The sequence below is a fragment of the Marmota monax genome, unplaced genomic scaffold (assembly GCF_021218885.2).
Source record: "Marmota monax isolate L192 unplaced genomic scaffold, Marmota_monax_Labrador192_F-V1.1 WCK01_AAM20220418_F8-fsc00361, whole genome shotgun sequence".
Classification (NCBI taxonomy): Eukaryota; Metazoa; Chordata; class Mammalia; order Rodentia; family Sciuridae; genus Marmota; species Marmota monax.
Genome location: NW_026693580.1, coordinates 382,858 through 398,516, shown reverse-complemented (window position 1 = coordinate 398,516; position 15,659 = coordinate 382,858). Strand labels below are relative to the sequence as shown.

General features: G+C 52.8%; 1 long non-coding RNA gene across 1 annotated transcript; it reads right to left on the bottom strand.

Moving 5' to 3' along the window:
- Positions 1-1,332: 1,332 nt before the first annotated feature.
- LOC124102842 (uncharacterized) lies at positions 1,333-10,595 on the bottom strand. Its single transcript, XR_006855003.2, has 3 exons — positions 10,415-10,595; positions 2,718-2,818; positions 1,333-1,947 (listed from the first exon to the last, which is right to left on the bottom strand). It is a non-coding gene; the product is annotated as an uncharacterized LOC124102842 (long non-coding RNA).
- Positions 10,596-15,659: the final 5,064 nt, after the last annotated feature.

Sequence of the window (15,659 nt, the reverse complement as noted above, 5' to 3'; positions counted from 1 at the left end):
ACAGAAAGCAGGGACTCGGTGGACGTCTCTTCAACCAGGTGGCCAGTAGCAGTTCAAAATGGCCAAAGGCAGAAATGACCCAGTGCCCACTGAACAACAAGCTCGTGTTCAGCACAGTGCAGTATTATTCAGCCTTTCAAATAAAAGGAAATTTGTGGTCAGAGTGTAGCTGCGGGTAGAGCACTTGACCAGCATGCAGGAGGCCTGGGGTTCAATCCCTCGTACGGGGCGGGGAACAAATCCTGACACAGGCTACTTCGGGCATGAACCGAGACTGCACTGGCCTAAATGAAGCAAGCCAGACACAGAAGGGCAAAATACTGGAGGAATGTCAGATTCAGAGACAGGAAGTAGAACCCAGTCACCAGGAGAGAGGGGAGCTATTGTTCAGCCGGCACAGAGTTTTAGTTTCAGATAATCAGAAAGTTCTGGAAGTATATAGTGCCAGCAAAATAATATGAATGCACTTTTGAGGCCACAGGACCGTACTCTTCAACACAGTTAAAATGGCTAAGTTTAGTTTATGTATATTTTGCCCCACAAAAAAATGAGAATGCATGAAGAATTCTAAAAATGAAGAAGTAAAAGAAAGGTGAGTTTCCAGGTCGTGAGGCTGCGTGACCTTCTCTGCCACTCAAAGGAAGCTCTCCCGAGGCTGCTCTCCCCGTCTGTGGAAGGGATGGTGACACCCACAGCGAGGTGACAAGCAGGAGTCACGTACAGCCTGAAACCTGGGAAATGGGCTCACTAGGGCTTCTGTGGCAAGAGATGGAGCCCCGTGACGGGGAGGTGGCTCAGTGGTAGGGCACTGCCCGGGGTGCAGGAGGCCTGGGTTGGACCTCAGCCTGCCAGACACGGGGCTCACCCCGCGGGGCGTGGAGAACCTGGGGACACACTGAAGCAAACTCCGGCTAGTTCCCTCTAACCCGCCTGTCACTGCTGCTGCAGGTTCTCTGACCGCCAGGGACGGCGGCCTGGGAGTCCACACTGGCATCTTTACAACCAGCGGGAAGGAGTCTTCCTCTGTCCCGTTGGGAAAACCCTGAGGAAAAATTCTGGTGGGACCATCCTTGGCCACCCCCTGGGCCAACCCGTGCGGCTAGGCCAGGAAAGTGGGCATGTAGAGGGGAGGACAGAGTGGCAGGCAGCCACCCTGTAGGGTGACCGTCACCGCAAGCTCAGGAAACAGTGAGCCAGGTGTACCTACAGGATAAACGGTCACCTGAGGTACCTGAGCAAGAAGTGATCATTTTTTGCCTAAGAAATACGTATTTTATATTATTCCACACTGATCAGTTAATTCCTTAGTTCACTTAGGAAATCTGCCATGAATCAGTATGCACAGCCTAATGTTTCAAATAACTCAAATGTACTCCATAAAGAATTAAAATTTTTATCTTAAATTCTATCTAGAGCCATTTTAATGTCAGAATATAAAAACAAATCTCTTTAAATTCAAGATTGTTATGATGAAAATAAAATACCACACTATGTCATCATACAGCGATATTCTTGGGAACAATTTTGTGCTTAAAGTGAAGGGATCCTTCATGCCACAGTGCAGAGGACATCTTTTGGATTGATATTAGTTATTTCTCAGTATTCTCATTTTGTCTGCTCAAAAAAAAAAAAAATCCCCTCTCTCCCATCATCCTTCATCCTGTTTCTAATTGCTAAGCAAAGAAAATTTACATAATTAATGACTCTGGGTAACATAAGACTCTCAAGGTATATTCTATAGAAAAAAAAAAAACATGGGTTGGCTTAGTCCTCAGAAGGTACCATAGATGTTCAAGGGCTTGTCCTCCTTTGGGTCTGGGAATGTGGTCAAGAAGGCTGGGAGTCAATCTCTGCCCCACACCAGGCCATGCAGAATATGGCGTCCAGACGTGTGAGACCGTGTGGTGGCATCAAAGATGGATAAGGCATTTGAAGGTTTTAATGTAGCTGTTGAAATAGTTTATGAAAATGAATCATAAAGAATATTATTAAGCTTTAACCTGTGAGGTTTGGGAACCAGGATATAGGAATTCAGAAGAAATCTGTTAGGATATTTGCAAGGTGAACTTATTTGGCCTGAGAGTTATTGGTCACTGAATTTCTCAAGGAGAGAGTCTCAGGAAGTATCAACCAGAGGAAGAACCGCTCAGGACTGGGGATGTAACGGGTGGCGGCCCAGTGCCCACCAGCATGCCCCAGGACCTGGCTTCAACCCCCAGGACCAGAGAATGTCGTAATGATTTCTTAATCACAGTGGCTGACCACGTAGCTAGGAAACAGAGGGGTCTCTTGCAGTCAGCAAGGTGACTCTCACTGGACTTAGTGACTTCCTCAGTCTCTCCCCAAGGTGACTCCGATTCTGCCCTTTTCCAAAATGTTCAGGGCGACACAGAAGAAGCTGGGAGGAGTGCCCTCTAGTTATTTCACAGTCTCAAATACCAAAAAATGTCACCGGAGCTGGGTGGCACAAGAGCAGAGAGGAGGCCGGGCGTGGAGACTGCCAGCTCCAGGCGCTCCCTGTGAGAAAGGCCAGAGATGGGGAACTCGTCTTCCTCAGGTCATAAAAGAAGAAACCAGCGAGAACACCTCGCCATTAACACTCCACCCCGCGCCAAGGCTGGTGCGATGGGGGGGGGAGGTTGATCCACCTAAATCCACCCAGCGAGGCTCCACAGACCCGCGGAGCTGCGCCATCCATGGGGCAGCCAAGAACTCACCCAGTCCTTTAAAAAGAGGCTTGGTGGCTTCAGGGTGCGGCCAAGCCCCGTCCCTTCCTCCCTCGCTCCACCTCAGGAAAATGGTCTTCTGGTACAACAGCCTGCACGAGGTGAGAAGATGAAGTGGTGTCTAAAGTATCAAGATCCATCATTTCATGAATTTTTTCCCTCTGGAATTTTTGAGTTTATCTAAATTTTGCCAAATTGAACACAATTTTAGTTTCAAGTTTGTATATATTTTGCTTCAGACTATTTTTGCTGTTGTTTTGATCCTGGAGGTTTAACCCAGGGGTGCTCCACCATGGAGCCACATCCCCAGCCCTTTTTATTTTATTTTCTAAATCCTATTTATTCATTGTGTTTGGGCTGGGATGGACCCAGGGCCATGCCCACCAGGCAAGCCCTCATATGGAGCTAAATCCCCAGCCTGTTAGGCAAACTTGGGCACATTCCCCACTGCCAATATTTGTAATGTAAGATAGTAAAAGCCACAACAAATTATAAGATTAAAAGAAACTTAGCGTAAGGGATTTATTGTACCCTTCTTATCCTTATTTCTTTGGATCTATTATTCAAAAGATTAAAGAATTAGCAACACTGAAGCCCTGCCCTCCTGACTGCGGGCTCTTCCTGCCTTCATCTCAGAGTCTATAATAACTGATGAAAATGTGGAAGGAAAATAAGGTCCTCGCATCTCAGTCCCCGCCATGCAGAAGCACGCAGCGCGGTGACCCCGTGGCAACCGGTGAGCCACGCGCGGCTGAGCGTCCACGGGAAGGAGGTTCTCGGCTGGCTGGAGGGCTGACACTACCCCAGCTCTGCAAGGCCAGAAGGCACACCCGCTCCGTCTGGGCTGGGCGTGGAGCCCTGGTGGGGCCGCAGCCGGGAGAGCAGAAGACCAAGACCTGCACCCGGCCTCCAGGGCAGCCATGCTGCGGACTAGCTGTGCAAAGCCTGGAGAGTCCTCCTCCCCGGCTCCTTCCAGGGCCACACTGTGTTCCTCTGCTAAAGATGCTGCAAAAACCGCACATCGGGAGGCTCAGCCGCAGACACCCTGTTGCTGAGGTCCGGGATCAGGGAGCCAGCAGTGGGGAGCCCTTCCTGGCCTGTCCCCAGGGCTCCTGCAGAGAGACCGAGGGAGGGAGGGGCAGAGAGACAGCAAGAGACAGGACAGATGCCAGGACACTCAGGAGGATTCCAGTCCTACTGGTTGTGGCCCGACCTCAGGACACCTTAGCCTCTGTTCCCCCTGTGACACCCATTTTCGAACACAGTCACATTGAGGATTGGGACGGCAGCCATGAACACATTCAGTCCCCAACACACCCTGAGCTGGGAGTGTGGAAGGCATGACACCCAGAGGATCGGGGCACCCGGCCACCCAGTGGGGCCTTTGTACATTTCCCTGGGGGACACGTCAGCCCCTCACCGGCTTTGGTTCACACCTCTGGTCTTCTGCACTCCTTGAAGACACCGCCCACTCCCGAGCTTCCACACCCTGCACCTGGGCTTCACTAGCCGCCCAGATCCTCAGGACAACGAGTTCCTTAGCCATGAACAGGGACATGGAAACTTTTTTTAAAGCAGCCGATGGATGTATTTTTATGGAATGTCATTCAGGGAACAAGGTTCCCTGCGACATCAAATTTTTACCTAACTGCCTTCACAGAGAGGCTTGTGAAGGAAACGGTGGAGGTTATCAGTGTCTTTTCATTACTGTTGGTCTGTTTGCAATTCTGGATCCAAATTGTATGGCTTTTTTTTTTTTTTTTTTTTTTGCCGGGTTGTGGAGAGGCTGTAAGATGTTAAGTTAGTTTGAAAATCAAACTTTAAAAGTAGCAAAGCCCATTTAAAGATAGAAGACAAATTTGTCCAGCACAGTTTTAGCCACTATGGACAAACCAGCTTTCCGACTGGCTGGTGGTGGTCAAGGTGAAGCCGCCACCGTTACTAGGGAACGGAGCCTCACGGGGTGGGCGGTGACTAACTGGGCAGTGCAGGCCGGGGCTGGACAGGAGAACAGGGCGGCTGGGAGCAGGGAGTCCTTCCCTCTGCACTGGTGCTGCATGTCCCTGCAAGGCCCCTCCTCAGTAAGATTCCCACGACGGGAAGAGCTGGGCTTCGTCAGTGCTAGGAGGAAACTGTCACTTGTGCAAGGGAAAGTCCAAGAAATCAGAAACAAATCTATTTAGGTATTTTCGTGTGGTTGAAAACATAGCGCCCTGGAAGAACATGTTGCAATATGTAAAATCCCAAAGGTGCGGCCACCACGCACGGGCAGGAGGCGGTAGGATGATACCCTGGACACGGCAGTCACAAGGGACTGACCAAAAGTGGTATGCCGTCAGTCCACGGGCAGAAAGTGACATCAACAGCCGAGTACGGTCTTCCGGAAAGTCTTCACGAACACAGCAGACCCCCGTATGTGGCCCCCGTTAACCATAAAAATACATCAGTGACTTCCACTGTGACAGCGGAGGACTGGGGGTCCCTGGAGAAAGAAGGTTCACAAAGTCGGGGGAGGGCGGGGTTAACCCAGGGTAGGGAGGGAAGCAGCCCACCTAGAGAAAGCCCCCTTCCAAAGAATACAGAGGTGGCAAGGGACAACGTTCACATGTCAGGACATGGGAAAATTAGCAGGGCTTGCTGCCCCTAGGAATATGCCAGTGGAAAAGGAAGGGTGGGGCCCGATGACTTCCATGAGGACACAGTGACACACTTTCCCCATGTCCCAACGTCAAGACAGGAGGGAGAAAGCACTGCCCTTCTAAGGAAGTACCTGCCTGCCCAACTTGCAGCACACAGAGCTGCCTAGTGCCTGCCATCATCACCTGAGGTGACATCTGTGTCCCTGGAGAACATCAGCTCTGTGTGGGAATGGACAGGACATTCGTGACTCTGCCCTTCACCACGGGGTGCCGGTCTTGCACAGGAACTTTGTCAGCATGTCACAGTGAATGAGGAATCCATCTGAAGGCAGGAGAGAGAGGGCCCTGCACACCCAGGCTAAGGGGACATTTTACAAGTGAGTTGGCCCCCTCGCTTGCTGTCCTGCAGAGCATGTGAGTGGTCCCGAGTGGCCTAGAGGGAGCCAGCAGGAGGGGAACCAGGCTGTGCGGAGTTAAGGTGCATCTGTGTCTTCCCTGCAGTGCAAGGCCCGGGCACCGCCCAGAGCCAGAGCTAGGTTGCAAGCCCCGGCCAGCGCCTACTGACCACCTGTGCAGGGTGGAGTCACAGAAAGCCCTCGGGTGGCCTGGGCTCCCTGTCCCTGTCTCCCGTGGAGATGGACCCCCAGGGCTGGAGTCTCCTCGGCTACCAGAAGGACTGTGGACTCACCTCCTAGGCTGTGGCATTACTGACCCAGGCCCCAGGCAAGGGAACCTCAGCAGGTGGTGAGCTGTGGGGTGCGTGAAGGATGAGGAGAGGGCATGCTGTCCTCTGGAGAAAGGAGAACGGTGAGGAAAATGAGTTACCTGGGAGTGAGCAGGCGCAGCAGAGGCTGGCCGGCCTCCAGACAGAGTCAGGGATGAGAGTGCAGGAGCAACTGCAGCCATGCTCCCCGAGGACCCCCCCACAGAGCAGCAGAGGGCCAGAATACAGGGTGTGGGCAGCAAGAACTGAAATGGAGGGGCCCCAGCTGAAGTCTGTGGGACCCGGGTTCCTGTACGAAAGGGTGACTAGCCCGAGTCTCTTAGGAAATAAGGCCCTCGGAAGGGACAGCAACCGACCGGGAGGCAGAGGAAACCGGGGCAGAAAATATGAAGGTCAAAAAGAGAAAGGCCGTTCTTTTGCCCACACAAGGAAGAGGCCGATGAAGTCTGAAGTCCCCACAGCCTTGCCACCACCTGGCCTCAGAGGCTCTGCCTGCCACGCCTGCCTCATAAGTGTGGCCTCGGTGCCGAGGTCAGCCTCCTGCCTCCTCGGTGGGGCTCATGGAGGTTGGGCTCACGCAGCATTGTTGTTGAGCTGCTCAGATATTTAAAATCGCTACTTTCCCGTCTGTAAAAGCTATTGTAAGTCACCACCTTGATCTAAGAGGTGTCCTCTCAGAAAGCCGAGTGTGACTCTTGATCCTGGTGTAGGGGACTTCCAGAAGGGCCTCTGTGGGGAACGTCCTGTTTGAGGGATGAGTCTGCGGGCCACGGGCGCTGGCGGATTCTGCCTTAGTTCCTCGGGTGAAGAGGTCGAACTCAAACCCTGGGGAAAGGAGGCTGGGGACCGGCTCTCGCAGTTTCCCTTATCTGCCAACGTCCCCTGCCCACCGAAGGTCGGCCTCCACCTGGCCAGCTCTGCCCACGGCCCGTCCCTGCTGAACCCTAGAAAACTCTGTAGCCAGTCGCCATTTTCCTCTTGAAAATGTGGCCCTCCCCTGCTCCACAGAGCATCGCTGGCCGCCGAGGTCCGTCTCTGTTTCTTTCCTCTTTCGTTTGCTTCCACCAGGGATGGAAGGAGAGAGTCGGGGTTGTTTCCGTTTGCCACAAGGTGAACGCCCTGGTCCCTGGGCCGCAGCGCTGGGCTCTGGCGGCAGGTGGTCTGCAGGGCCTTGCAGCTCCACGCGGCCTTCGGTTTCCCTTTCTCCACCGAGAAGACGAAACACAGTTTTGCCAAGATGCCAGCGCTAGGCTGGTTGTGATGGGGAAGGAAGATCCGTAAAACCCTGGGGGCCCTCCCGAGGGACAGGGGAAATGATGGTCTCCATCTTTCCATCACTTGGGGGTGCTGAGGGGAGGCTCTATGGGCTCATCAGCATCATCACAGCTCAGGCCACCAAGCTCCTGAAGCTCGGGTCAGGGGCTTCTTGTCCCTAGAGCCTCGGCCACAGACCAGTCTGCCCAGCTGCTGCATTCAAGTATGGAACAGGAAGCCATGATGTCGCGTCTGCCAGACGGTCAAAAGCACTCTGTTCAGAACAGAGGCATCTAGTGAGCTCATGGCTGCTTTAAAATACCTTAATTTGGGGCAGAACACCTACCTATCTAGGAGTAAAAGGTTAGCTAAATAAAATCGAAATGGGCTCGTCACTTCTTCCTAGGCCCATGGGCTGGGGCAGCGAGGGGGCTCTCTGATTGGAAAAGATGAGCAACGTCATGGTTCCCATCTGAGCAGGATGACGCTGAAGACGGGGCTCTGCCTACAAGCACAAGGCTCGTTTCCTCTGCGGACCAAAGGCTGATGGAATCCGCACACTCCACCAGCATCGCAGCCACCAGCTTCATTTCATCTTGATGAGCACGTGGACACGCGTGTAGCTGGTCCTAGCCCATCGCAGCCCGTGGGGCACTTGGAACACAGAATATTTATTTCTCCGAGCCTTTACATTTCAAACACACAGCTCCCTATCTAAACGTGAGTCCTGTTTTAAACAGATGCTTTAGTCAGTCGTTTCCTGTACACCCGGAAACACATGCTGATGATAAAGTTGGTCACGTAATCCCACGCCAGCCACCGTGGGTGAGATGGTGGGCACCGGTCTCCAGAGAACAAGTTCTCAAGGGGAGTGTGAGCATGGGACTTGAAGGAGGGATGACTGTTAGGGTCTGTAAACAAGTCAAGATGGCGCCTGGCAAAATGCCAGAGGGAGTGGTTTGTGAGGTGGCGCCAGCGAGCCATTAAGTGTGGAGATTCCTTATTGGTTGACTGATGTATCTAGTTTATGCTAATTAGATAAGCTGTGTGGAATGTATAAATACCTCTGTTGTCCTGCAATAAAGGGCTCCCACTCCTGCTGTATCAATGCACACAAGTTGCTCGTCACCCCCTGGTTATTTTGCCCAGCCAGCCGGCCTGGGCAGACGACCACCTGCTTTCACAGCAAAAACAAGGGTCCCCTTTTTTTTTTAAAGTCTTTTCTCTGTGGATTTATCTTGCTGTAATCTCTTTTTAGTAGAAGGCACGAGTCCTTGCCACAGAGCTTTACAGTGTCCTGCAGTTGGGACCTTCTAAGTTCTCTTTACTCCCGAGTTTCCCTCCGATACCGCCCCCCTGAGAACCAGGACACTGGGGAGGAAGAGCTGAGGTCTCCCGGCCCCGCCACCTGTGCCCAGAGCTCCTGAGGATGGAAAGGAGGGAAGTAGAGGAACCAGGGCCCACCCTGGTCTTCGCAGAGGGGCTGTTTTCTGAACGGTCACCTGGTCTGATCCACTTTGGAATGGATGGCTCTGTTCTAAAGGTTCAGGGAGTCACAAAAGAGAAGAAAGAGAGAAGAAAGCAGAGGTGTGCTCTACTCCTCGATTGTATTTTAGAAGGTAAAGAATCTAAGAGACAGGTAAAGAATATACTCAATTAACTGTTAAGAGTCCCAAGAAATGGATAAGCAGGATACGTGTGATTTTTATTTTCATCCTTATACTTTTCTAACATTATCCCAAACTGTTGGGGCCGGGGCACAGCAGCTCAGTGGGGGAGTGCGCACCTGGCACCCCAAGGCGCTGGGTCCCCAGGACCACACAAGGAAACTAACAGAAGGAAACAGGACTGGGCTACAACACACACGCGTGGCTTTTGTGGGCAGAAGAGGGTTTGGAGGTTTTGTCCCTCCTGAGCAGCCCTTAGTGGACATCAGCAGCTACTGCTCCGGAGCCCAGCAGGGCAGGACAGGGCTCCTTCCCCTCCACAGGGCTCTGCACTTGAAGCCCTGTGTGCTGGACGCCCTTGGAAGGAGATGCTCTGGTTTTAAACAGTACGTCAATTCCCCAGAAGGCAACTGCTCTCTGTCCATCTCTCAAGAGTGGATGAGTAAGGTGACATCTCATGCTGCTGATGAGAAGTGGCTTAGAACAAAAAAGCCACTACCTTCTGGTTTAGACTTAGATTCCCTCTAAAAATATGTTAGTTGGGGACCTCAAACATGACCTAGCCGCTACACCATGATCAAGAGCCCTGCTTCCTAGATGCCATGGCGCGGCCTGCAGTCCCCCAGTGGCTCAGGAGGCCAAGGCAGGAGGATTGCAAGGTCAAGGCCAGCCTGGACAACTTAGGGACACTGTCTCAAAAGATAAGAAGGAGGGAGGGATGTAGCTCAATGGTGAAGCACCCCTGGGTTCAGTTCTCAGGAAGTGGGTGAGAGAGAGAGAGAGCTGCTTACACATGTCAAACTGCATTAACACTCAGATTCTTCTTCCCAAAGAGAAGCCATAATCTCCTTCAGGACAAGGCCTCTGTCACTTTGGCCTCTCTGTGGGGCTGAGCGGCTATGTAAGCTATGTAATAACTGCCGGGCCCTTTAGTCCTGCATCCCTTAGTCCTTCTGCAGGGCCACACACCCACTTTGTCACAAAGTGGCAAAGGAAGCAAATGTGAAAGCAAATCACTTCTTAAGCTGACTCTGTTGTAACAAACAGTTGACTTTCAGCACTGAATTTATAAAACAAAAAAATACCTTGTGTGGGGGTCAACAGACTGTGAAAATAAACCCCCTCCTAAAACAGGACCCCACCCCACCCCACCCACACCCCAGGCACGGTGTACAGAGCTGCAGTCCTCAGCCCTCTCCTGGCTGCCCTCCCGTTGCTCTTCTGTTCCGTAGGTCCCATGCAGCCCTATCTGTGAGCCTGACCCCCGTGCCACCCTGCTAACCCAAAGACAGTTATTGTATCCATAAAACCACGGCACAGGGTCTGAATCAGGTGCTGAATATGTTCTGCTGCCTTTTATCGACTGCAAAAAATGCAGAGCAAACATTATCTATTGTTAATTACCTGTAAAGTAGGGCTTTAGCCACTTCCCCTGGTTCTGAGAGCCCCGGAGTGAAGTCACCCATTGTCTCCAATTGTGCAAGGGCCCGGAGCAAACAGGGCTCAAATTGCAGGTCTGAAAGGCCACAGGAAATTGGCAGACCACTAATCTGCACTCAGCTATTCAAAGAAACAGGCCTGCATTCCTGCAGAGAGCAGTGCGGAGACCCAGCGCCCAGCACGCGGGAGGGAGGGCCGCAGGAGGAATCTGCAGGAAGAGAAGTTTTTAATTAGCGTGCTGGAGCCCTGGCTCCAGTTCCTGGCCCTGAGAGTGACATGCCTCCTCGAGATTTCCCTCATCTTCCCACGTCCCCTCTAGAATGAGACTATATAATTAGAACCTTCCTGCTTAATAATCTGAGCAGGGGTAGGGCTGAAGGGGACAATTTAATAAGAGGTCAGCTGCTCGCTACAGAGAGCTTCACTGAGTTACGAGAAACCAGAGTCATAAAATAATAAAAATCCAAGGCCACTTGAGGTTTGTGTGCTGGGGTGATGCACATTCCCTGTGAACAGCACTGCTCCTAAACCCTAGGGACAGAATGCAGAAGAAATGGGCCAGACAGTGTTCCATACACACAGCACAATGCAAAGTGGAGCTCCTCAAGCTCAAGTATGAACATAGGAGCTGATTTCTCAACTGGATGCTTGTCGCCGGGTGTTTTCACCAGGGCCCAGGAGCCGAGCGGAAGGACACCCCTGGACCCCACACCAGGAGCATCAGGCAGGTAGCAGGAGGAGAGCAGAGCCAGTGTGAGACTTGGCTCCGAGTTTCCAGTCAGTGTGGAAATCCCGACTTCCTTATCTATGAAACTGTGCTAATAATTTGGCTCCTCCTTAATTTACAAGAATGTTGAAATGGAGAAAATGTTACATTCAGTACAACCATCCATCCTGATTGTAGGGGGGGATAGAGTCCAAGACCCCCACTATTTGCCTAACACCAGAATAAGGAGGGAAAAGTGTATGCTATTTGGGAGATTTATTATTAACATTTATTAACAATAGTGCTTTGATTTGTGTAACTCAAATTACATAGCTTGTATCTGTTATATAATTTATAAATAAATATTATTCAATAATATTTCGGAGGCAAAGCACATTTGAAAGAAGGGATATTTGAGGGGTTTCATGCCTCTGCTAAGTTCAGCAAGAAGGGCACACCAGGATTTAGAACGCAGCGGAGAAGGAGCATCAGCGTCTGAAAGGCGGAGGCCCAGTCAGACTCTGGCCCTCACAGGAACAGGAATGCATGTGGTTTGTGCCACAAACAACTAAGGCCAGTGACGTGAAGGGCAGATATTCCAGGGTCTCCCCATCCAGTCAAGATGTCCTGGAGAGTTGTGTCACCAGCTGAGTGGCAGGTAAGACAGGCGAGGTCCTCCAAGCCTGCTTCCTGCAGGGCCAGAGGCCTTCTGCCGATTCCTAAAATCATCCTCGCCTGGAAACCTTAACATGGTCAATGGTGTGCCCAGAACTCTCGGCATCAGACAGTTACCCAATGTTCAAAATGACTCTATTTCATATTTGCAAGACTAAAATGCCTTTAAGCGGGATATACCTCCTCTCCGAATACAAACCTAGTTGATACAGCCAATGGCACTCAGGCCAGGAAAACAGGAGCCACATGCCATAAAGTTCAGGAAAGAATGTTGATGGATGTCTACGAGGGCCTACTAGGAGCAGAGCACCGAGAGGCAGGTGATTCAGAAACATGATCCGTCTCAAGGAATGACAGCCTAGGAAGGAAGACAGGCAAGAGCATTAAGAAGGAAACAGGAAAAACCGCAGATTCCACAAGGCTCTAAAGAATTTCTGGGAGGAATTATTTGGGCATGACCCAATCAGGGAAGTGGGCTTCAACCCAGCCACAGGTGAACAGGGTTAAAAAGACACAGGCCAGCTCTGGTCTGAATCTGAAGGTGTGTTCAGGGACAGGAGGGGACCAAACCCACTGGCTGGAAGGCAGGAGGCAGAAAGGGCGGGTTGGGGTCAGCCAGGGCCTGACCCTGAACTGGTTGTAAAGAGCAGAGCGGCTGCAGGAAAGGAGGGCAGGCAGGGGGAGGGACCTGGGCCCTCCCAGAGACCTGCAGGCTGATGCACTGGAAAAGATTGATTTTCGGTGTGGGTGTTTGCCCTGCAGGCCCGCTGCAGGCCCATGACATGGTGATGATAAATGACACAGTATTTCCAAGGGTAAATCACCTCTTCAGCTGGGCAGCCTCTGCAGACACACAGTTTCCACTGGGTCAAAAGGACCGGGTGTTTGCACACAAAAATACAGTTGTGCGTTTTTTCCCCTTGAGAATCTCCCCCCAGGTAACATCTGAGCAGCACCCCCCAGGAGGCCGGGGGCCGGGCCTGCGGTGGGGTTAGTCATCTGCGGTGCCAGGGGAGGAGGCGGTCCCTGCTTGGGTACGTTAGTAGGGCATAACCTCAAAGGAACTCCCTCACACTCTGTGGGGAAAGGAATAAATGTTTGTTTTGAAAGATAAGCATGGGTAAGTAGGAAAGAATGCTCAAGGGCAAATACTTTTGAAAAAAAAATGCTTTATGAAAGAATGTTGGGTCTTGTTTCTTTCAAGAAAGGCCAGTTCAAGCAGACTTTTCTTTTTCCCAAGAGTACAGCCTGCTCTCTTCTTTCCAGAATCTGCCAGATTTCAGTCCATGCCAGGCACGCTCTCCCCTGGACACAGAGCCACTCCCGGTCAGGACAGGGACCTGGCCTCGCTGTGGCGAGGCAGTGAGAGAGGTGGACTTCCACACCAGCCCGCGTGACTGAGCTCCTGAGACCACAGCATCTTCCCCAACACCTGTCACTGCTCTTTAAGGATCGCCTCCTGAGAAGAGCTTCTGCAAGTCTCCCCGGGGACCTCAGCCACCCATAAAACGTAGAAAAGCCTGATTCCCGTAGCACCCTCTGCCACATTTCAAACTAGACGGGGAAAAGAGGACCAATTCCAAACCCAATCTTATTTTGACCTCAGTTTGTATGGTTTCTGTAAAAATCTGGATTGGCCTGCATCAGCCTGTTGCTATGATGGGCCCTTCTCAGGAAAGGTAACTGGACTGGCAGCTCTGAGGACAGCCGAGATCCAGGTCATGGAGCACCCAGGTCATGGAGCACCCAGGTCATGGAGCACCCAGGTCATGGAGCAGCCCAGGACATGGAGTAGCCCAGGTCATGGAGTAGCCCAGATCACAGAGCACTCAGGTCATGGAGCACCCAGGTCGTAGAGTAGCCCAGGTCATGGAGCAGCCCAAGTCATGGAGCACTCAGGTCATGGAGTAGCCCAGGTTGTGGAGCATCCAGGTCATGGAGCACTCAGGTCATGGAGCAGCCCAGGTCATGGAGCGCCCAGGTCATGGAGCACCCAGGTCGTAGAGTAGCCCAGGTCATGGAGTAGCCCAAGTCATGGAGCACTCAGGTCATGGAGTAACCCAGGTTGTGGAGTAGCCCAGGTCAAGGAGCGCCCAGGTCATGGAGCGCCCAGGTCATGGAGCACCCAGGTCGTAGAGTAGCCCAGGTCATGGAGCAGCCCAAGTCATGGAGCACTCAGGTCATGGAGTAACCCAGGTTGTGGAGTAGCCCAGGTCATGGAGCGCCCAGGTCATGGAGGACCCAGGTCATGGAGCAGCCCAGGTCATGGAGTAGCCCAGGTCGTGGAGCACCCAGGTTATGGAGCAGCCCAGGTTATGGAGTAGCCCAGGTCATGGAGCACCGAGGTCATGGAGAAGCCCAGGTCATGGAGTAGCCCAGGTTATGGAGCAGCCCAGGTCGTGGAGCACTCAGGTCATGGAGCACTCAGGTCATGGAACACTCAGGTCATGGAGCAGCCCAGGTTGTGGAGTAGCCCAGGTCATGGAGCAGCCCAGGTTGTGGAGTAGCCCAGGTCATGGAGCAGCCCAGGTTGTGGAGTAGCCCAGGTTGTGGAGTAGCCCAGGTTGTGGAGTAGCCCAGCACTTTTGACATCTTCATAGTTTCTCGTTGCCGTGGTTCTGCTTTCTGCTGCTGTTTGGCCTTCAGCAAGACTTCGCCTCTCTGAGCCTCCACGTCTTCAGAACGGAGTCACTGAAGGCTCCCCAGGTTTGCCTCCGAGCAGCAGCTGCTTCTTCAGGGGTCCTGCTCCCTATCAGCAGGCACACGTGTTCCCATCCGCCTTCCTGTCCCGCGGTCACCACCGTCATTCCTGACTTTCACGAACAGGCAGAGGAAAGCACCGTGGCCAGCGCGGTTCCCACGAAGCCCCAGGGAAGCCAAAGGCCGAGACTGTGCCGTTCAGAGGGGTGGGGCCGGGCGGGGATCTGGGGAGCGGGGTTGCAAGGAAGGTCTGTAATTTAGTTTCTGTTTGATTTTCAGAGCCTCCGATTTCCTCTTGCCTCTGGGCACCCATAGCCCATTCCCTGTTCCAGGGGCCGCGGGGGTCAGGCGGCAGGGGAAAGGACACTTCGGCACACCTCGGAGAGGCCTGTGTGAGGAAGCTCTGCTTCTAGGCTTCGCTCGGTTTGTCTGAGGCTGCTCTGTTGAGGGCAGCGCTGGCCGGCAGGCCATCCACACTCCTCCTCCCCCAGCCTCTTCCAGCCTCCACTGTCCACCCCCCCAGCCCAGCGGCTCCGCGCAGTGCTGCCTGAGGAGTCCTCCTGAGGCCCATCTGTCCTGCCACCCTCCTGATGGTGCTGCCAGGGACTCCCTGTGGCCTGGGGGACAGCTGGGCTTTTCACAGGGCAGTCTCCCTCTCCATGGCGCACTCCTGTCCTCCCACAGTGACTGAGGCTCCAGCAGTTGAAACCACTAGCGATTTTCCCAGCATTCCACAGTCATCCCCACTCCCTCCCGGGCGCTTCCAGAGACGCTGTGCACTCCTGGGATGCCCGACGCGCCTTTCTGGTCTTCTCTGCAAAGCCTTCCCTGACTGGTGGCTGCCTGCTCCCAGAGTGTCTGCTGGGCCCCACTCCATGTTGCCCAAAAGTATGAACTGCCACTCAGAGACTGGGATCTTGACCACGGGACACGTGGTTGTTGGATCCACGATCCGACGGTCGACAAGTCGAGCTGTTCTAACTTTCAAAAGTGCCAATATTTTTGACATTAGAAACGATATCAAAACCACTGCAAACACAGGAATTCCGTCTTTCCTTACTGTGAGGGTTTTAAGAGTCAGTCGGGCAGGTCGACCCTCACTGAGCTCCTCCCTCTTGTCATACACAG